This window comes from Paroedura picta, chromosome 12 (genome assembly GCF_049243985.1).
Source record: "Paroedura picta isolate Pp20150507F chromosome 12, Ppicta_v3.0, whole genome shotgun sequence".
Classification (NCBI taxonomy): domain Eukaryota; kingdom Metazoa; phylum Chordata; class Lepidosauria; order Squamata; family Gekkonidae; genus Paroedura; species Paroedura picta.
Window position 1 is genome coordinate 42,228,527 of NC_135380.1, and position 22,626 is coordinate 42,251,152.

The 22,626-nt window shown below is 45.7% G+C and overlaps 1 protein-coding gene across 2 annotated transcripts in view; it reads right to left on the reverse strand.

Moving 5' to 3' along the window:
* The window catches only part of NACC2 (NACC family member 2), a 43,816-nt gene extending 34,577 nt beyond the window's left edge, over positions 1–9,239 (reverse strand). The window contains exon 1 of one of the 2 annotated variants that reach the window (XM_077307022.1): positions 8,949–9,239. The gene's annotated coding sequence lies outside the window, so the exon portion shown is untranslated. Of the gene's footprint in view, positions 1–3,746; positions 3,768–8,948 lie in introns of those variants that run through there. The other variant, XM_077307023.1, reaches the window with a different exon arrangement.
* Between the last annotated feature and the right edge of the window lie 13,387 nt (positions 9,240–22,626).

Consider the following 22,626-nt stretch of genomic DNA (forward strand, 5'->3'; position numbering starts at 1 on the left):
AACAGGAAGAACCAACAAAAGCACAACCTACACTCCAAAGTCCTTCACTTTTTCTCCGAAGGCCATGTAGTTTTGTTTCATTTGATGCCCGCTGCAGTATCATTTGTTCCCACGTGAATGGGCAGGAAGGGATATCTGTCCTTGGGCTTTACAAGTCTTTCTACCGTTTCCATGACATCCTTGATTCTCATACTAGGCCTACCTCTCAATACAAGAAGTCTGGTCAGCACACTTTGGCTTCTACTCCTTACTGGGTGACTTTCAGGCAGTCACCCTCTCAACCTAACCTGCCTCACAGATCAGGATGGGTAGCTGTGTTCATGAATTTTATTTAGTTATTTATTTTTCAATTTATTACCCACCACTTCCAGTTGCTCACTGGCTCTTAGGTTACAATACTTAGAAAAACACACAATAAAATACATAAAAATCCCAATTCCTTAAAAAACCCAACAGCATTCAATCTAAGCCCACCCCTACCCACTTCCCATAGCTCAAACACCCCTTCTATCCACTCCGTGCCTCAAGGGAAGAAGAAAATATGGAGGTCAGCATGTTGTCCCAGCTGAGGTGCCCATAGATCTTAATTGTCCCGGCCTCAACCAAATACTTGGCGGAAGAGCTCCAGCTTACAGGCCCTGTGGAACTACAAATGCTCCTGCAGGGCCTTTAGCTCTTCCAGGAGCTAATTTCACCAGGTCGGGGCCAGGGCAATCAACGCTGGATACCAGATGGTCCTCTGGGAGGGCATGTCCAAATACCCGGAGGTACTGCCAGAAGAATACAAGACCTTGACAAAACTCATCCAATCTGAGGCCCTCCAGACCTCAAAACAAGCAATTAGTGCAGGAAAACATGCCATGGAGGTTACTGCTCAGGCCATGGCTTCTGCGACTACTCTGCATCACCATTCATGGTTGCAGAGCACCTTGCTACCCCTGGAAACTAGGGCCAAGGTGGAAGATGTCCGCTTTGAAAAAGACTTGCTCTTTGCCGCCACGACTGACGACTTCCTTTCTTCACTGAAAAAGAGCAGACAGGTGGCCCATTCCCTAAGCTCTTTCCCACTGGTTCCCATCTACCAACCAAGATTCAGCCAACGGCAGCATGGATTCGCCTCTCCATTTTTCCGTCCGAACCCTCCCACTCGTTCATATCCTCAATATTCTAAGAAGTGTCAGGCCCCACAGTCAAAGGGCAACACAGGAACAACAGAATAGATTCTGACTAGTAATACCCCACTCAACCCTTCGGGTTGATTTTGATGATTGTTTGGCTCATTTTGCCACTGTTCGGTCCACTTACCTGAGACTCTTAGGTCTTCTCAATCATCTCAAATGGTTACCATTTAGAATTTTCTACCGTTTTGTTCTGCTCTCCGGTTCAGATGCACATGTTAACAATTTCCTGGAGTTGGACCCTCAGATCCTTGAGCTCCTAGCCAAGAAGGCAATCAAGGAGGTACCAGATGGTCTCCTGAGCTCTAGGTTCCATTCCCGCTTCTTCGTGATGGAGAAGCGATATGGTGGCTTCCGTCAAATCCTGGACCTTAGAGCCCTTAATAAATCCCTGTTTATCTCATGATTTTGTATGGTTCCTTTGCCTACAGTGATCAAATTTCTTTCTTTGGGGGATTGGTTTGCAGTCCTTGGTGTTAAGGATGCCTACTTTCACATATCAATCCATCCTCGGTACTGGAGGAGTTGAGGAAGTTCCTTGACAAAAACCTGGCATCCATCCAATCCCATCCATCCATCATTGCATTTATATACCGCCCTCCCCTGAGGCTCAGGAAGGTATTAAATAACCACATCATATCATGGCTTTGCAGTGAATTTGAACCATTGTCTCAAAGATAATCAAGATTGTATCTCCCTGGAATTCAAAGACAGGACAATCTGCCTCTGCAGCAATTTCTTGACACACATATAACTCAGGGACTTTCAGAGGCGGGGGGTGGGGATTTATCTGTCCAGTTTAACTCACTGTAAAATATGCTTTAAAACTTTCTCCACCCTGTCCCAAGCTTTCAAGATACAGATATAAACAAATAAGCTCAGAACCACTCTGTCCCCCACTCTGTTAAACAACCCTCTTGTAAACCAGCATGTCTGGATCCACCCAGCTTATCAAGGACCTGCCAAGGTCTCCCTGCTCCTGCAAAGCCACTGCTGATCAACTGGCCAGGCCCTGTCATGGTGGGAAGATGGTTTAGCTGAAAGCAGCTATGCCCAGGACTCTCACCTTCTCTTGCACAGCCAATCAGTGGTACCAGCAGTGTGAGGGCAGGAGGGTCAAAAGCACGGTAGTCAACCCTCCAGATGTCCATGGACTACATTTCCCATGAGCCCCTGCCAGCATTCACTTCAGGTAGTAAAATGTGGGGCAGGTTACAGTGGATGAGCAATAGGGTTGTGAGTGTCCTGCATAGTGCAGGGGGTTGGACTAGATGGCCCAGGAGGTCCCTTACGACTCTATGATTCTATGACAGCCACCCAAACTCCCCCTGGAATCATTTGCCAGATGTTTGGAAGCAGTGGTTGGATGGCTCAAGCAGAGTCGTCTGAAACTCAACCCCTCCAAGATGGAGGTCTTACGGCTGGATGGGCAGAGGGCAGATCAGGAAGTGTGATTAATTACTATTGTGCCCCAGGCCAGGAATCTAGGAGTGATCTTGGATGCCTCACTGACCATAGAGGCACAGGTTATGAATGTAGCCCGCCAGGCATTTTTCCATCTTTGCCAGGCATGGCTACTATTGCCCTACCTGTCCTCCAAACACCTAACCAACGTGATCCATGCAACGGTCACCTCAGGAATTGATTTCTGTAACTTGCTCTACACAGTCCTGCCCTTGTCTCTGACCTGGAAATTGCATCTGGTGCAAAATGCAGCTGCTAGGGTACTCACTGGAACATCTTGGAGGGCCCATATCCAGCCTGTGCTGAGGCAGCTGCATTGGTTGCCAATTGCGGCCCAGACCAGGTTCAAGGTTCTGTTTTTTACTTTTAAGACCTTTTGCGGTCTGGGACTCACGTATCTGAGGGACCGTTTATTGCCCTATTACCCCCTTGTGCTGTGCGGGTACCAGCTTGCTGGTCATTTCCAGCCCCAGAGAAGTATTTAGGGCCAGGGCATGTTCAGTCCTGACCCCTACCTGGTGGAAGGAGCTCCTGGAAGAGCTGCGGGCCCTGGGAGAGTTTTAGGCTCTCCAGAAGACCTGCAAAATGGAGCTATTCCACCAGGTTTACGATTGAGGCCTGTGCCCAGGAAGATCTGAAGGGCCCCCAAGTAACCTACGATGCCACACTGGCCCTATCATCAGCATGTCCAGTGTCATAGTCACTCGCCGCCCCAGCTGACAGCCTCCCTGTGATAGGGAGGGATTAAACTTTTCCCTCCATCTCTACTGTACTGTATAATTTTTAAGGATATGGGTTTTAATGGGATTTTATTTGGTGATTTTATTGTGTTGGACCATTCTGTAACCCGCCATGTGATGGCGTGCCAGGAGTGGTGGGTAATAAATCAAATAATAAAGAATACAGTGCCACTCCACCTCCTCTTTGACCTTTTCTGGGTTTTCTCAACAACTCATATCCATCCACTAAAAATTTATAGTCATGGGAATCATTCCACCAAGTCTTCGGGATGCCTACTAATTCACAGCTCTCTGTCTGCATGAAGAGTTCCTTTTTATTGCTCATGCTTTGGAAATTGGTATATAGGCACCTGAAGCCTCTTACCCTTGGTTCCATTTGATCCAGCCTTCCAAGGCAGGCCATTGTTATTTGCTCTCCTCCATTAGAATCCTGTTGTTGGGTGTCTCCTTCCCCTTGTGGCTTCAGCATAAAGCTCCCGATTAATCTCCCCAGGTTCCTATCAAAAACAATCTTTCCCACCTTAGATAAATGAAGTCCTGTCCCTTCTGCTAGAAAACCTATCCCGTTGTCCCAGAATTTAAATCCCCCCTGCTGGTACATGAATACAGCCAGCAGTTCACCTCCATTTTCTTATAGAATCACTAACAAAATAGCCTTCTCGGGGCAGAGAGTGCAGTGATGGGGGTCGTGACCTTTCCCCGTTCCATCCCCCCACGTGCCAGCAAGGCTAAAGCTCACGTTCCTTCCCTCCCAGCCTCTCCCCCTAATCCCAGCACGTGTTCGCTGGCTGCCTTAACTCTGGCAGGCAGTAGAGTGGAGCAGGCTGGGAGTGGAAGGGGATGTGGTCAGGGGTGGAACAGCTTACCTGACTGGCTGTTCATTGGATGGCCAAAGGTATGTGATGAGTCCCAACTCCTCCCACCATCCCTGTCCAGCATTATACACACACACACACACACACACACACACACACACACTAGAAACAAAGCCCATTACAAGTTGGAATTCAATGTGCGCTAGGATTGGCTTTGAAGGGGGAGGGCAGCCCTCCTCCGCCCCCTGCCCGAGTCTGGCGGGCTCCCTTCCCCCCGCCCCCCTTTGGTCTCGCCGCCCCCCTCCCACCTGAGTCCCCAGCTTTGGGGCGAGCAAAGGAGCAGGCCCGCCGTGTTGCCCTGAAGCCTTTCCCCCCACCCCCTCCTGCCCAAGTCCCTGGCTTTGGGGCCTGCTCCTTTGCCCGCCCCAAAGCCTTTCCCCCCTCTCCCCAAGTCCCCGCCTTCAGGGCAGACAAAGGAGGAGGCCCGCCACGTCTCCGACGGAGTGGGCCTGCTTTGCCCGCCCTGAAGCCTTTCCTCCTGCCCCCCCTCCTGCCCAAGTCACCGGCTTCGGGGCAGGCAAAGAAGCATCCTTTCCCCCCTCCCCCTCCACCCCCAAGCAGGGCCAACGCGTTTGGGATGGGCAAAGGGACCAATTGGGACCTGCGCAGCTTGGCCCCTTGGCCCTGGACTGACATTCGGAGGGGCCAGTCGGGAGTTGCTTTGCGGCTCCAGATTGGCCCCTTCGAGTTTTTATCCCGGACCTGTCCCACCCCTTTCTCCTCCCACCTAGGCCTTACGGCTTTATTCTTACCGCTCCCGTGGAGCGGTTTCCAGATACAGAGATATAATCATAAAATCCTAGGAGGCGTCCTCCAAGGTCATCTAGTCCAACCCGCTGCATGACTCAAGAACTCACAACTACCCGCCCATCCATAGCAACCCCAATTTCATGCCAATTGATTTGCTTCACCAAAAACCTCCTGAATCCAGCCTGGCCTGGAGGAAATTCACCAACCATCCCACAGTGGCAATCAGCAATTTCCTGGGTATGGAATGAAGGGCTACAAGAGACAGAACACTAGCACATCCCTTTCTGCCCAGCCACTCACAATATGCCTAAATTGTTCATCTCCCAACTCACTCCTCTTCCCCTTGCAGGATTGAGGACTGTGTTCCTATTTGTTTCCCGTGCCTCCCAAGATGTTTATAGTTAGCCTGGTTGAGAAAGCCTGGGTTTTAAGAGCATTGGACTAGGATGTGGAAGACCAAGGTTAGAATCCCCGTTCTGCCACAGAAGTTTGCTGGGTAACCATGGGCCAGTCACATGTTCTCAACCTAACCTACCTCACAAGGTTGTTGGGAGGATAAAACATAGGAGAGGAATATGGGTCCTCTTTGGGAAGAAAGGTCAGTGTGAGGAACTTCAATTACTTAGAAAAGCAAACTCTTGGTGGGTAGTCAAAGATTTCTTTATTAAGTAAGTAAGTACTCTCATCAAGCCATTGTTGAAACTGGGGCCAAGGATTAAGGTCTTCACATATATCCCAAACCCTGTTCCCCCCCTTCTGTGGGAATCCAGCAAAAACAGGGGAACATCATACAGCCTTAACACTCTGATGAGAAATTCAAGGGAGAAGGGGAAAGGAACAAAGCAAATGGGCTGCTTAGAGGCGAGGAAGAGGGAACAGGGAAACAGAAATGCAGGAAGCAACAACGGGTTCATAAAACAAAGCCAAGGAGGCCAGCTGCCCCCATCTACTACACAGGGGTGAATACTCTACATAACCTAGTTACAGAAACATCCTACATAATGGCAGAAACTACAGGATTCTGACAGTGAGGCGTAAATAAAAAGGAAACAAATTAGGCATGATGCCACTGACATCAGACCTAGAGTACAGCTTCCTTCAGCCAAGTCATGCTCACCTTCTGAATGGCCCATTCTCTGCAGGTGTTTAGAAAGTGGTGAACAGCAAAAGAAGAATTTTTCTTCCAGATTATGTACCCTCATGCATATCACTCCCTGAGCTCAAGCCCATGCATTAAAAATAATAAATGTCAGAAATGCAATGAAATTAAACACTCCTACCATCTCATTTTGTAAGCATCATGGAAACTTGTCCAATTAATTAGCAACACCAAATTAGTTAAAATGTAACACTGAAATTCAGCCAATTTGACCTGTAAACAAGTTTTACCAAAATCAGAGTTTCAGAATCCATCACTTGTTCAGATGTATGTAAAGCATTTTTAGAACACAGGACAAACAGAATATAAAGGTAAAGGTAAAGGTATCCCCTGTGCAAGCACCGAGTCATGTCTGACCCTTGGGGTGACGCCCTCTAGCGTTTTCATGGCAGACTCAATACGGGGTGGTTTGCCAGTGCCTTCCCCAGTCATGACCGTTTACCCCCCAGCAAGCTGGGTACTCATTTTACCGACCTCGGGAGGATGGAAGGCTGAGTCAACCTTGAGCCGGCTGCTGGGATTGAACTCCCAGCCTTATGGGCAAAGCTTTCAGACGGCTGCCTTACCACTCTGCGCCACAAGAGGCTCATAAACAGAATATAAATACAATATATTAACCTGTGAGATGAGATGGGCCCAGAAACTACATAACAACTTCAGTTACATGACAGTGCAAATCAGAAAAACAGCATTGACATATTTGTTTGCAAAATCCAACTTCAACTTATATTTAATATTTCAGTTAGAAAAGGCAGAACTATGTATCCCCAAATCAGTTATTCAAGTCACAAGACAACCCCTTGGTAAGCATCCAGAATATCCATCCATGTAGCCTTGCTAAATGCCTTTTGAAATCAGGACACAATCTAGCATTGCAATTAACGACGCAGCATATAATAGACACGTCATTTTTGGACACATCGTTTTAAAGTGTTCCTGTACTCTGCAGAAGCTGCTGAGAAGGAAACACGTAGTAAAGTTCATAGTGTACTCGTGCCGCTTTAATCTCCCACAGAAGCCAGGCCATTTGGACGAATCCCTGGAGGCACCAAATACATTTTTAACCACATTATGTTCAGGAACATACCAGCATTGGGAAACAACCACACACACACAAGCAGTAAAGGAGCATACTAGTATTTTATATTTTGCTGATCAGCAAAATGAATGTATATCATGCTTATGGTTTTCACATGTGTATAAGACATTTTTTCGATAACAGCAAAAAGATAGTATCCCATTGTTGCTAAGCTAAACGCATATGAGCTCATTAAAACATACATAAATAAAACACTGCAAAACCAAAAAACAAGTAATATTTCAATGCCAAATTAATCTTGACTTCATTCTGAGAAGTCAAAAGAACTTTTACGATTATAGGATGTAGAAAATTCAATCAAAACACCAACATGTATTAGAAGTTCTAGTGCCTAAAAATTACTCATTTAACCTCACTATCTCTAGTGCAAATAACATACCGAACTCTTATAATTAGAAACATGATCACACATCTATGGAACTGAATCCCTCCAACAATTCCTTAAAATACACAATCTGTATCACTGCAGTTCCACAGTCTCTGTTCTTCCTTCTTGCCACACAGGAATATATGTCATACATTTATTTATCTGATGCAATTTTAGCCCACCAAAGACTCAGGGTGGAATACATGGTCCCCTACTCTTCCATTTTATTCCCTGCAAGCTAGACTTGGCAGAAAGAGAACTGGAAACTCAGAAAGTTTTGTGGGAAGGGGACGTGCAAACCCATGTCTCCCTGGTACTAATTCAGCCCTCTGATCACAACAGCATCCTTGCATTGTACGGGTGCACATTGAAGGCCTTTTCCATGTGTATGAAGGCTTAGCGCAGGGGTAGTCAAACTGCAGCCCTCCAGATGTCCATGGACTACAATTCCCAGGCGCCCCTGCCAGCATTTGCTGGCAGGGGCTCCTGGGAATTGTAGTCCATGGACATCTGGAGGGCCGCAGTTTGACTACCCCTGGCTTAGCGGGTACTTTTCTGCAGTGGGCACCCTAGGGAGGTTCCCCCTCAAGGGGAGTTCAATCCGACACATCTTTGCTAGCCTCAGACAGAAAAGGAGAGCGTACTTCTCCTCTATTAGGTAACCAGGATCTGAATTGCATCTGGCGGATCTGAATTGCATCTATCAAAAATCACCTTTTCCTACAAACGACCAAAATTACAGGGAGTTCTCCTCTGTCGCTACAAAAATAGAAGCTAATAATAATAATAATAATAATAATAATAATAATAATAATAATAATAATAATAATAATAATAAATCTATGTTTTGACCCGCACAGGTGACAACAGCAGGAAGAACAACCTATTAAAATGGTGTCACTCGGAAGAGAAGCGCCTGGAGAAGAAGTCCCACGCCGGGGCCCCAACTTCCTCCAGGAGGCCAGCCCAAAGGGCAGAGGAAGGGGGAAGCCCTCGGCCCCCCCCCCCGGACTTAGGGAGGCCAGCCCATCCCCCGCGGGCTGTGGAGACGGGAACCGATCCAGGAGGGGGGGGACACGGCGCCTCGCCCCCCCCCCCGCCCAGCCCCAGTCCCCCCTTCTGGTGTTGGGGAGCGCTGCTGCGGCGGTGGCCACCCTGGCTCCCTTCCTTCCCGGGTCCCCGGAGCGCCGCGCGTGGAGCTGCGGAGGGTGGCCGAGGCCCCTGCAGCCGGGGCCGGCCTCTGCGGGAGGGGCGGGCGGGCGGGACTGCGGCAAGGGGCGGGGCGCGGTTGGGGGCCGCTGGCGGGGGGGGGTTACCTGGGTGGGGGGCGGTGGGTCTCTCTCCCTCGGGCCGGCGTCGCCCAGCCTCCAGCGCGCGCTCCCCACCGGCTCGCCTCTGCTCCTCGCCTCGCCTCCCCTCCCGGCTGCGGCGGCCCCAGGAAGTGAGGCGGGGGGAGGGGGGACGGGACAAAGGGGCCTGGGCCCGGCCTCCCGGCAGAGAGACCCGGAGACGCTTCCCCGCCCGGGACCCTCCTGACGCGACCCCCGGCCGGCCTCAAGCAGCGCCGCCAGCCGCACGCATCCCCCGCGCCCGGCATCGCAAGCGAAGGAAGCGCCCCGGAGCCCCCGCCCCCCCCCCCCCGCAGTTGCCCCTTCCCGCCCGCTCTGCAGGCAGCAGCCGCAAACGGCGCGGGCATTGCGCAAAAACATCCTTCCGGCTTTTCGTGCTTTCCATGATGGTGCCCAGGATCGCCGGGCTGCCTGGAGCTCCCATTCAGTAAACCCTGAAAGAGGATTCCGACTGTGGGACCAATCAGAAACATATTCTTGATACTTTTGTCAGCAAGACACTTTGTAGCGGGACCACACAATTAACTGGGACATTTGTGCAGTGGAGGCTCAGTTTCAGCAGTCAGCAGCTGAGATGCTTGTGAAGGAGCTGATGCAATTGTAGCAGAGGAGCGGTTGCAGAGCCTTTTGATTTCCACTTGGACTGCATCCAGTCAACCGTACATTCACACATCTCCTCAAAATTGATAAGACTGCACCATAGAAACTGTCCCAACACTTCATGATGCTATAAGAGTGCAAAACGAATTCCATTAAAACGTAGCAATACTTACCAAAACCAGCCATAAATTCACACATTGCATCTAACTTCATGTGTGCTCTTCCCAGGCTGTCTCATGATTTCTTGGTTGCAGTCTCCCTTTTGGTTGGTGATGGATCCAAGGAATGCAAAATGTTTTTTAAAGGATTTTATTTATGCAAAAAAGAGAGAGACATTTCATTGAAGTTTACTGAATGTCAAATGTTAAAAGAAAATTGTTATAAAATGTTTTATAGATTATATAGTATCCCAAAAAGATATAGTAATGATCAATAAGAATTATAATGGAAAATGTTGGATATTATTATTATTATTTATTATTATTTATTTGATTTGTTATTATTTATTTGATTTGTATGACCGCCGCTCTCGGAAACCGGCTCGCGGCGGTTCACAACATTTTAATACAAATACAATATATTAACCATTAAAATTCCCCATTAAAACCCCATTAAGACAATGACTAAGTCACAATGATGGCGATTAAAACTATTCCCGTACAGGCCCACTGGATGAGCAGAAGGGAACGGAGGATAATTGGGCATAGGATGGAACACTCTGGGGAACCAGGTCAGTTTAGTACTGGCCTCCCCCCTCCGGGGAGAGGGGTCCGATCTTAGCCCCGGGCCATCACCCGGCCTTAGACAAACGCCTGGCGGAAGAGCTCCGTTTTGCAGGCTCTGCGGAACTCAGAGAGCTCCGACAGGGCCCGCAGCTCTTCAGGGAGCTCATTCCACCAGGTAGGGGCCAGGACCGAAAAGGCCCTGGCCCTTGTCGAGGCCAGGCGTTTCATATGTCATGAAATAAATGCATCATTTATCATATGTGGTGGACTTGTAAGAGGGAAAGGAAATATTGGATCACGATTCATGATGAAATGCAAAAAATATTGAAAATCAGATTTGCAAAAGATCCAAAATGTATGTTATTAAAGATGGTACCAAACAGTATTAAATGTATTCACCGAGCATTTAACATTTGAATTGTATTAACAGTCAATGATTGCGTATCATGTAAAATAACACAGGAAGAGGCATCTTGGTATTCTAGCCTGGTGAGGCTTTCATTTTTGTCATTCTTTTGTCGATCCCTAATTTTTCCCAGTTAGGCTTCCTTGGAGGTATTTGCTGCGGTTGTCCCAAGATCTGCTATGTTTACCACTGCAAGGACATCTGTGAGACACAAAACATGGCAGTTCCTTCCTAAGTTCTTTATGTGCCTCATGCTGTCACACATGCAGTGCATATAGTCAGGCAGTAAGGGAGGGGCTTGCAGATGCAAAGGGGGGCTGGCAACAAGCTGTTCACTCCAGAATTTATCAAAGGTTTGTTGCTTTTCTGAAAAAATAGTTTAACCATCATTCTCCAATTCTGTTAATTTAAGTAATTTTGTCATCTGCCAAATATGATACCTAGCTCTATCTCCTTATGGACGGCTGGCCGGATCTCCCCCCCAGAACCATTTGCCAGATGTTTGGAAGCTGTGACTGGGTGGCTTGAGCAGAGTCGCCTGAGACTCAACCCCTCCAAGATAGAGGTCCTGTGGCTGGGGAGGGAGGGGTTGGATGAGGCAGTGTGTTTACCTCACCTGGTAGGGACGCAACTGTCTATCGCGCCTCAAACCAGGCATTTAGGGATAACTTTGCATGCCTTGCTAACTATGGAGGGACAGGTCAAGAAGGTGAATATAAGCTGCTTTGAGACTCCTTTGGGTAGAGAAAAGCAGCATATAAGAACCAACTCTTCTTCTACATTCACCTGGCGTGTTAAAGAACTAGGAGAAGAGCTGCATATGTCATTTGATGTCAAGGCAAAAAGATTTTTTTTAATTAGATGAGAGCAATGACAATATAGACAGTGCTCAACTACTAATTTTATCAAGGGGATAGATTCCGGCTTCAGAATTACAGATGAGTTGTGTGCACTGCGGAGTTTGAAAGGCACCACAACGGCAGAAAATATATTCTTGAAGGTGTGTATATCAGTAGAAAATCTTTGTCTGAGTTGGAATAAATTGAAAAAGCATCACAACTGATGGTGCAAGATATATGGTGGGAAGTAAAACTGGTATAGTCGCAAAAATCAATGAAGAGATATTGAAATTAAATGGTACGCTTCCCATGCCATTTCACTGCAGCATCCATCAGCAAGCCTTGTGTAGTAAGATTCTTCAGTGGGAAAGCATGATGTGTATTGTTGCATTCAGCATTAATTATATCAGGCATCAAGACCTTGCTCATTGTCAGTTTCAAAATTTTATCTCAGAGATAGATGCAGAATATGGGGGTGTATTGTACCATGCAGAAGTCAGGTGGCTTAGCAGATGCAAAGTCCTCAAATGTTTTTTTCCGGTCTTCATAATGAAACGGATATCTTTCTTAAGGAGAAAGGAAAATGTCAAGAAGCAATTTCTGACCCCGAATGGATTTTTGATTTGGCTTTCTTAACTGATATCACAGAGCATCTGAACACATTGAACCTGAGGTTTCAGGGGAAAGGAAAGCTTGTGTGTATCATGTGTACTGAACTGAAAGCTTTTGAAGCAAAACTAAACATTTTTGTGAAGCACGTTAGTGAAGGCAACTTTTCAAACTTCTCATACTGCAAGTGATTAAAATTTGAAAAGGATGGGAATTTACAATTCAATGTTGACAGACATATCAAGGCACTGAACCTATTGCAGGTGGAATTACAGAACAGATACACTGATTGCCGTAAACTTGGAAAGGAAATAAGAATGTTTCAGAATCCATTTGAAGTAGCATCAGAAGATGCAGGTAACTTTTTTTCAGATAGACCTAATTGATTTGCAAGCCAGTGATCATTTCAAGGACATTTTCAAAGAAAATAGTCTGTTAGATTTCTATTCTGGTCTACCTGATATATTTATCAACCTAAAAAAATTGCTGCAGGGATGTTCACAGTCTTTAGCACCATATACATCTGTGAACAAACCTTTTCCAAGATAAAAATTGTGAAATCGAAGTGTAGGTCAAGGCTTACAGATGAACATTTACACAACATTTTAAGACAGTGGTCCCCAACCTTTCTGAGGCTTGGGACCGGCAGGGCAGCGGCCCGGCCCTTTACAACACACTTCGGGTGTCATTGTCTCCCATCACTCCCAGACGGGACTATCTCGTTGCATGGGAGTGATGGGAGACAATGACACCCGAAGTGTGTTGTAAAGGGCCGGGGGGGATGAAGTAAAGGGCCGGGGGGGGAGAAGGCGTCTAATTGGAGGTGGACCGCGAAGGACGCCTTCTCCCCCCCGGGCCCTTTACTTCACACCCCCCCGGCCCTTTACAACACACTTCGGGTGTCATTGTCTCCCATCACTCCCAGATGGGACTTTCTCGTTGCGGAGAAACAAGCTCAGGGTTCCCATTGATTTGTCATTGTCCTTATGTTCATTGTTGTAGTGTGTCTGTATCTTATTTTGAAGGGATGTTTAAACATTACCATAGCGATCAGAGAGCGTTAGGGCAGTGGTTGAGAGTACAGGAGTAAACTACCCCCCCCACCGGAGACCCTCAATTTTCAAGCGTTGAGGGTCCTCGGTGATAAAAAGGTTGGGGACCACTGCTTTAGGATGCTTTGGGTTGATCCTGCGTTGAGCAGGGGGTTGGACTAGATGGCCTGTATGGACCCTTCCAACTCTATGATTCTGTGATTCTATGATTCACCTTGGGCAATTTTTATTGAGGAAGGAGAAACCTCTATACATAAATAAAATGGGAAGCCTTGTCTGTGGCACTGGAATTCATTGGCAGAATGCCAGAGAAATCCCAGCTGGCATTGGTCGTCTAACCAAACCGTGTGAGATGAGGTACCTTTTGACATACTTCACAGTAGAAGGTAGCTACTGGTATGCCAGGATGAAAATGAAAACCTATCCTGCACAGAACGACTGCAGCATGGAAACTGCTTCCTTGAAGGCATAGCCCATAGCAGCTGCCTTCACAAGATCAGAAATTTCATCGAAGAAGAGCTGTTTATTTATACCCCGCTGTTCACTACCCAAAGTGGTCCTAAAGCAACTTACAAACACCTTTCCCTTCCTCTCCCCACAACAGACACTCTGCAAGGCAGGTGAAGCTGAGAGCTCTAACAGAACTGATCTGCAAGAACACACCCTAAGAGTCCTGGGACTAACCCAAGGTCACCCAGCTGGCTGCATGTAGAGGAGTGAGGAATCAAACCTGGTTCTCCAGATTAGAGTCCACCACTGTTAACTACTACTCTATGCTGATTTAAATATGGTCACACCTTCTGCCACTTTGTCTCCAAAAACTCCTCTGTACATCTGTTCATATACCTGCAGGACCACCTATCTCCACATACCTGTCTCCTTATGCCTATCTCCTTATGCTCCCTGCAGGACTTTGCACTCTGTGGGTATGAATCTGTTGGAGGTCCCTCCAAGAGAGGTTTGCCTGGCCTCGACCAGGGCCAGAGCCTTTTTGGTCCTGGCCCCTACTTGGTGGAATGGATAGCTGCAGGCCCTGTTGGAGCTGCTTGAGGCCAGAACAAAGAAGATAGGGGGACCCTCACTGAGGTCAACAGGCTCCCCCTAAGAAGATCTCCACCTGAGGTCTTGTTTTCAGACATTCTGTTGAGCTGGGGAAGGGGGGTGGGTTCACCGTCAAGGGAGTTGATATTGGATTTTTATTATTGTTTTTATGGGTTTTATAATTATGAGTTGTGAACCCCGTCAAGCCTTTTTGGGAGGGGTGCTATGAAAATCAAAATATAAACAAACAAATATTTGTGTGTCCTCCTCAAACAAACTTTAAAGTCATAGAATCATAGAGTTGGAAAGGACCTCATGCACTATGCAGGACACTCACAACCCTATCGCTCATCCACTGAATGAGGATTTAAGTCTTGAATGAGGATTTAAAACCATTTCCGTGACTGTTGGTGGAGAGCAGTCAGGGAGTGATTCTCTCTGTGTGCCTCTCAGGTCCAGCTTTGAGATGAAAGCCAGCAATGCAATTGACCCTTTCTCCCTTTGCCTCAAGAAGGGATATCACCTAAGCCAGCTCAATAGCCAAAGTTTCCCTTCAGGGATGTGTACATACTTGAGACCAGGGAGTCTCTAATGCTGTTTGCTACTATGGAGAGAAGAAGTCGCAGTTGTAATACTTTGTGGAGGGAGGCCCAGTAATTGTTTGAGGAGGTTGCCATGTCAAACCATTGGGAAAGTACCAGAGTTCTAGAGAAGTGAATCATAGGATCATAGAATCATAGAGTTGGAAGGGGTCAACCCCCTGCTCAATGCAGGATTAGCCCTAAGCATCCTAAAGCATCCAAGAAAAGTATGTATCCAACCTTTGCTTGAAGACTGCCAGTGAGGGGGAGCTCACCACCTCCTTAGGCAGCCTATTCCACTGCTGAACTACTCTGACTGTGACATTTTTTTTCCTGGTATCTAGCCTATATCATTGTACTTGTAGTTTAAACCAGTGGTCCCCAACCTTTTTATTACTGGGGACGGGTCAACCCTTGACAATTTTGCTGAGGCCCGAGGGGGGGGGTAGTCTTTTGCCGAGGGACACCGCCGCCTGAGTGCCTGCTCCACTTGCTTTCCCACCGGCACCCTTGACTTCCCGCCGCCCGCTGGGAGGCGCTGCCAGCAGCAGCTGCACAGTGCCATGCCGAGGAGGAGCCCCAGCCATGGCTGCAGCTGGAAAGCCGGTGGCAGAGTGCCAGGGCAACCCTCGAGGCAGCAGCCAGGAAGGAGGATGAGGAGGAGCTGCGGACCGGTACCGACTGATCCATGGACCGGTACTGGTTCCTGGACTGGGAGTTGGGGACCACTGGTTTAAACCCATTACTGCGCGCCCTTTCCTCTGCAGCCAACAGAAACAGCATCCTGCCCTCCTCTGACAATCTTTCAAATACTTAAAGAGGGCTATCATGTCCCCTCTCAACCTCCTTTTCTCCAGGCTGAACATTCCCAAGTCCCTCAACCTATCTTCATAGGGCTTGGTCCCTTGGTCCCAGATCATCCTCGTCACTCTCCTCTGTACCCTTTCAATTTTATCTACGTCCTTCTTGAAGTGAGGCCTCCAGAACTGTACACAGTACTCCAGGTGTGGTCTGACCAGTGCCGTATACAATGGGACTATGACATCTTGTGATTTTGATGTGATGCCCCTGTTGATACAGCCCAAAATGGCAGTTGCCTTTTTTACCGCTGCATCACACTGCCTGCTCATGTTTAGCTTACAATCCACAAGTACTCCAAGGTCTTGTTCACACAAAGTGTTACCTAGAAGCGTATCCCCCATCCAGTAGGCATGCTTTTCATTTTTCTGACCCAGATGTAGAACTTTACACTTATCTTTATTAAATTGCATCTTGTTCTTATTTGCCCATTTTTCCATTGTGTTCAGATCTCGTTGAACTCTGTCTCTATCTTCTGGAGTATTTGCCAGTCCTCCCAATTTGGTGTCATCTGCAAACTTAATTAGTTCCTCCACCCCCTCATCTATATATCATTAATAAATATGTTGAAAAGTACCGGACCGAGCCCTGAGCCCTGAGGTACCCCCACTACTCACCTCCCTCCAGTCTGATGAAACACCATTGACAACAACTCTTTGAGTGCGGTTCTCTAACCAATTCCCTATCCACCTAACTATATGAACGTCCAGATTGCACTCCTTCAATTTATCTATCAGAACATCATGGGGAACCTTATCAAAAGCTTTACTAAAATCCAAGTAAACGACATCCACAGAATTTCCACGATCCAGCAAACCTGTTACTTGGTCAAAAAAGGAAACCAGGTTGGTTTGACAGGACCTGTTGGAGACAAATCCATGCTGACTTCCCTGGATCACCAAATTGTCCTCCAGATGTTTGCAGATCGCTCCCTTTTATAGCTGCTCCATTAGCTTCCCCACAACAGAGGTCAGACTCACTGGTCTGTAGTTTCCTGGGTCATCCTTCCTCCCTTTTTTGAAGATCGGAATAAAGTTTGCTCTCTTCCAGTCCTCCAGGATATCTCCAGTCCTTAAAGAGGTCCCAAAGATGATGGACAAGGGTTCTGCAAGTTCTCTGGAATTTGAACTCATCCAGTGCAGCTAAATGCCTCTCGACAACCTCTCTGTCCATGTCAACCTGTCACCCAGACGTTATCCCTTGGCTACTGCCAACTCTAGATGTGCCTAAACCCTTTGACTGGTGGGAAAAAAAACAAATGTAAAATAGGCGCTGAGCCTTTCTGCTATCTCTACATCCTCCGTTAGAGTTTGTCCATCTGCACCCAACAGTGGGCCTATTGCCTCCTTTACTTTACATTTGCTCCTCACATAACTGAAAATCTTTTCTTGTTACAATGGGCTTCCCTGGCCAATCTTAGCTCATTCTCAGCTTTGGCCTTTCTGATGATTGATCTACAGTGCCTAATAACCTGTAGGTACTCTTCTTTAGAGCTCTGTCCTTCACTCCATTTCGTGAACGTTTCCAGTGCTTGCCTTTCTTGCTACAGATTTGAGCCCACTGAAGTTTCTTTTTCCCTGATGTAACTTACTTGTTTATCCCCACTTTCCCCCCTTTGTTTCTCATAATAGCATCAGACTGGGTCATGGACAGCTTTTGAAATGCTTCCTGTCATGTTATCAATCAGATATGTATATTTACAATCTTTCATTAAATTAGAGTGTACATTTCATCCTTCCTCCTTGGAATATTAATGTCTTTCCTGGATAAAATCCTATGTGAATATTCATGAGGAGGAGAAAAATCAATCCCTGTGCTTGAATTTTGTCACCTTCATCAGTAATCAAGCAAGCTATTTAAAAAAACTATGCTGTGACATCAAACGTGTATTGATTCTCAGAGGTATGATTTGCAAAGTGTCTCTCTCATGCACACGCACACACGCGCACACACACACACACACACACACACACACACACTCCTTCCCTCTATCTTAGCTTTGATTTTGAGAAGCAAGAGTTCATACTCAAGTCTGCTATCAGGATGGGGCTGGAGTAAGCAGTAAATTAAGGACAAATGTTGGAGATAAAATATTTAACTCCACCCTCCGAGGAAAATCATCATTTGAAGACCCAGTATGATGTCAAGGAAACAGTACCATGTCTTCTTCTTTGAACATTTACAGCCATAATAACAATCAAAGTGGATTTTATGAAAAACTCTTCCAAGTTGTATTAGATTTTTATGAAGGGAAAATATTAATAATGGGAGATATAAATGGTAAAAAGACAGATCCAAATATACTGAAGGGAAATATTTTATTTATCATATGTTTTTAATGTTTTTAAATATATGAAGATAGTAGATCTGGAAGACAGTTGAAGAACATACCATCCAAATGAAAGAGACTACTCCTTTTACTCTGAGAGAAATCACTCATAGAATCATAGAATCATAGAATTGGAAGGGTCCTCCTGGGTCATCTAGTCCAACCCCCTGCACTATGCAGGACACTCACATCCCAATCGCTCATCTAATGTAATCTGCCACCCCTTTGCCTTCACAGAATTAGCCGCTCCGTAAGATGGCTATCTAGCCCCTGTTTAAAAATTTTCCAAAGGTGGAGAACCCACCACCTCCCGAGGAAGCCTGTTCCACCGAGAAACCACTCTAACTGTCAGGAACTTCTTCCGGATGTTTAGATGGAATTTCTTTTGAATTAATTTAATCCCATTCATTCTGGTCCATCCCTCTGAGGCAAGAGAGAACAATTCTGCTCCATCCTCCATATGGCACCCTTTTAAATACTTGAAAATGGTTATCAGATCCCCTCTCAGTCGTCTCCTCTCTAGGCTAAACAGACCAAGCTTCCCCAACCTTTATTCATATGTCTTGGTCTCCAAACCCTTCACCATCTTTGTTGCCCTCCTCATATTTGAGAATTGATGTATGCTTGTTTACTAAAATCTTTAAGCCCAAAATTAAGATAAAAGTATTATGTAAAACGTTAGATGACAACCCAGTAGAAATTTTTTTAGAAGGAGAAAACAAGAAAGAAAGAAGCTTACATTATTATTGTAAGAAGAAATACTCCAGAAAGAACACTCCAGAAATGTTCAGTGGGCTGGACTAGATGACCATGGAGGTCCCTTCCAACTCTGTGATTTTATGTAAGCAAGATCTGACAGAACTTTTTGCTTTTAACAACAGAAATAACATCACAGCAACAATGATTGGGAAGTCAGCCAAGCTTGTATCAGAGGAACATTGATAAATATTGCAACCAAAAAGAACAAAGACAAAAATTACTAAAGAGTTTAACAGGCCAAATAAAAGGAGTATAACACAAATCAACAGGAAATAAAAAGAAAGTAAGAAAACTTAAGAACTGAAAGCAAAGAAGTTTTAAAAATGCAAAAACAAACAAACAAACAAACAAAACAAAACCAGGCAGGTATTTGGCTTTTGTTCAAAGGGACCAAGTTGGACAACCCTATTGCCTCTCACCTCGAGGTTTTAAAACTGTGCCATGATTCCTGGGTGTCAGGGCATTCTGGTTTCGTGAAAACTCTCCACCTAGTCTGCAGGAGGTATTGGTGTCCCTCCCTTCATAAGGACGTGGAGAGCCCTGGATGTTCAGGGCTGCCCTACCTGTCTCACAGCTAACTGAGAGGGGAGGAAACTGCGGGGTCTGCTGCAGCTGCTGAAAAATCTTGCCGCGCCATTGCAAGACATTTCTGTGCACTTTATCACGGACCTGCCACCCAGGGAAAAACTATGCTCTGGGTGTTGGCTGATGTCTTTTACAAACAAACCAATTTTGTATTGTGCACATCGGAAAAAGGGTGAATCAGGTTCTTGAACAATACCTCTGCTGTTTCATTGACTACCAACAGGGTGATTGAACCGACTTGCTCCCACTCACAGAATTTGCATATAATTTGGTCCATGCCAACATGCCCTCCCCCTTTGAGGTTGTCTATGGCATGAACATCCTGGTCCCGACAACCTCTTGGACCTAAAGATGTGGGTTGCCTGCATCCAGAGTGCCTGGCCAAATATTGTTGCCACCTTTGAGATGGCCAAAATTGAGTATAAACTCCAAGTAGACAAAAAGCGACTCCCAGAGTCCTTTTGGAAAGTTGGGGACTGAGTGTACTTGTTCACAAAGCATACATGTTGTCAGCAGCCTTCCTACAAGCTGGGCCTGAAGCTTATGGGACCTTTCACAAGCACCTGCCTGATCAATGATATCACAGTCAAACTGTCTCTTCCAAAGATTTAAATAAATGTCCATCCCGTTTTCCATTGCAGCATGCTCCATCATGCTCTTGACACATGGCATGCAGCACCTGACACCTGTCTATGTGATGTTATTTCTGTTGTTAAAAGCAAAAAGTTCTGTCAGATCTTGTTTACATAAAATCACAGAGTTGGAAGAGACCTCCATGGTCATCTAGTCCAACCCACTGAACATTTCTGGAATATTCTGGAATATTCTGGAATTGTACTGGACAATCTGCAGAAACCTGACACATACAAAACAGTATGCAAGAATTATAATAAACGCATCTTTATTTTTAAAAGATTGAAACTGAAAAAGGAACCCAACAAGGATATCCAATTTCACCATCATTATTTCGGTTTTGTAAATCTTAGCATTTAGGATAAGAAAAGATAAAAAAAATATTACTGGAATAAATAATTCTAAAGAGAAAAACAAACTGAAAAGTTATGCTGATGGTGTGGTCATTTCAGTAATTAATCCTGATAACTCAATGAAGTATATAATGGATCAACTTTGTAGATTTGGATCATTTGCCAGATTGGTATAGTAGTTAAGAGTGGTGGCTTCTAATCTGGTGAGCTGGGTTTGACTCTCCACTCCTCCACATGTGGCCAGATGGGTGACCTTGTGAGGAGGTAGATTCAAGTGGGTAGCTCTGTTGGTCTAAAGTAGCACAACAAAATTTGAGTGCAATAGCACTTTTGTGGGGAGAGGAAAGGAAAGGTGCTTGCAAGCTGCTTTGAGACTCCTTTGGGTAGTGAAAAGTGGGGTATAAAAAGCCAGCTCTTTTCTCCCTTCTTTGATGGGAGTTGTAGCTCACCAGGTGAAAAAGTTACCAATAGACTTATGAAGCACTACACAATTTCAGCCAATAATAGTGCATAACTTTACCTCTCCATATAGATGAACTGGGATCTTGTTCATATTTATTTAGAAAAGGCATGTAGGAACTACTTGGTGGAAATGAAGTGCTCTAGCTGTCTCATATCTTGAGCCTGGCCTGTAGAATGCTCATCATTTTGGTGGAACTGGGATGTATGTAAAGGACATTGGGCTTCAAACTACGAAACTGTTCTTACAACATTAAAAGAAACAACGTTGCCAAAGGAACAAATCATGTATTGTTCTCCTCGTAGGTTTGTTATGAGATGACAGCATCAAGCATCCTTTCACAAAATTTGACATTTACTGGCAATATGAATTGCAAATTTTGGAGCATCGTGGAGCTTATTTATAGATGATGAAGATGACAACTTTATTTTTATAGCCCACCCTTCCCAGTTGGCTCAGGGCAGGTAACAAGAGGCATGCACATGCAGTAAAGTTACATTGATAACAGTTGTTAACAGTTAAGCATTTCAAATTAAACTATATTATTAACTTATTAGACCACCTCTACTACAATCTTCTAAAGGGGAACTTCATTTCTGCTGGGCAGCTGGTTTGAGGATGGAGAATTATTGGTTTTCTGAGGGGTGGGGTAAGAAGGGAGGCCACTGTTGTCTTGATGTTAATGTCCTGGCCTCTGCTGTAGGCCTGGTGGAACAGCTCTGTCTTGCAGACCCTCCAGAACTGTTCAAAGTCCCAGGGGGCCCTGATCTCATCAAGGAGAGTGTCCCACCAGGCATAGACCCAGACCAAAAAAGCCTTGGCTTTGGTTTTAAAAAATCATAGAATCCTAGAGTTGGAAGAAATCTCTAGGGTCATCTAGTCCAACCCCCTGCAGAATGCAGGAAATTCAGAACTCCCTGCCTACCCTCAGCAAGGTGTGATATATGCAACTTTCAGACTTATTTTTCTTTGCTATCTTCTCAACTCTGCTCAAGTTCTCTTCCCTTTCTTGAATCTTTGTTCAGAGAACCTTAGTCTTGTATCTTATTCCTCCTCCCAACTTTTACCTCTGTTCCCTCTGCCCTCTCTCTGCAGACACTTATGCAAATGCATGGGAAAGTTTATCTTTGGGATTAGGCAGTTCTTGTTGTGGTTGTCAGCCACTCAGTCATATCCAACTCTTGGTGATCCCATGGCACAGCAATCATAGGGAACAATGAAGGCTGGATGGCAACTCCCACTTTTTGTGCTCCTAGAATTAGAACTTGGGGAGTCTTTTGAGAAGAGCTCCTCAAGCTACACTGAAAGTTTGAAGCCTCTAACTCAAACCCCACCATGGAGAAGACAGAAATAGGAACATTCCCATTGATTTTAATGGCACCATAGACTTTAATGGCGCCAAATTGCTTTGGCTGGCCCTGGATAGAAAACAGCTGATTTGGATGACCTTAAAGATCTTGCCTTGCTTATGGCCTGCTTATGTCCCAAATATTTTTTTGCATTTATCAAGTTATTTGAAGTATAGTCCATTCCCCTTAGGCACAGCCTCTCTCTGTCTTCTTTCCTTCTGCCATTTGATATGTTCAATAGAGGTAAAATGCCAGTTGCTGTGTTCCTCTACATTCTCTCATGAGCTAAATCTGACATATCTAATTTTCCACTTATGTAAAAAGCGATTCAGAGTTCCTTTATCCTGAGATCTGAAGGAAGAGCACATGTAAAGGCCACACGTATGAAGCCCTCTCCCCACCCCCCACTTGGTATGTACAAACTTTCTACTTTCTTTTACCTCAAAGGTCAGTTCAGTTCTGGATA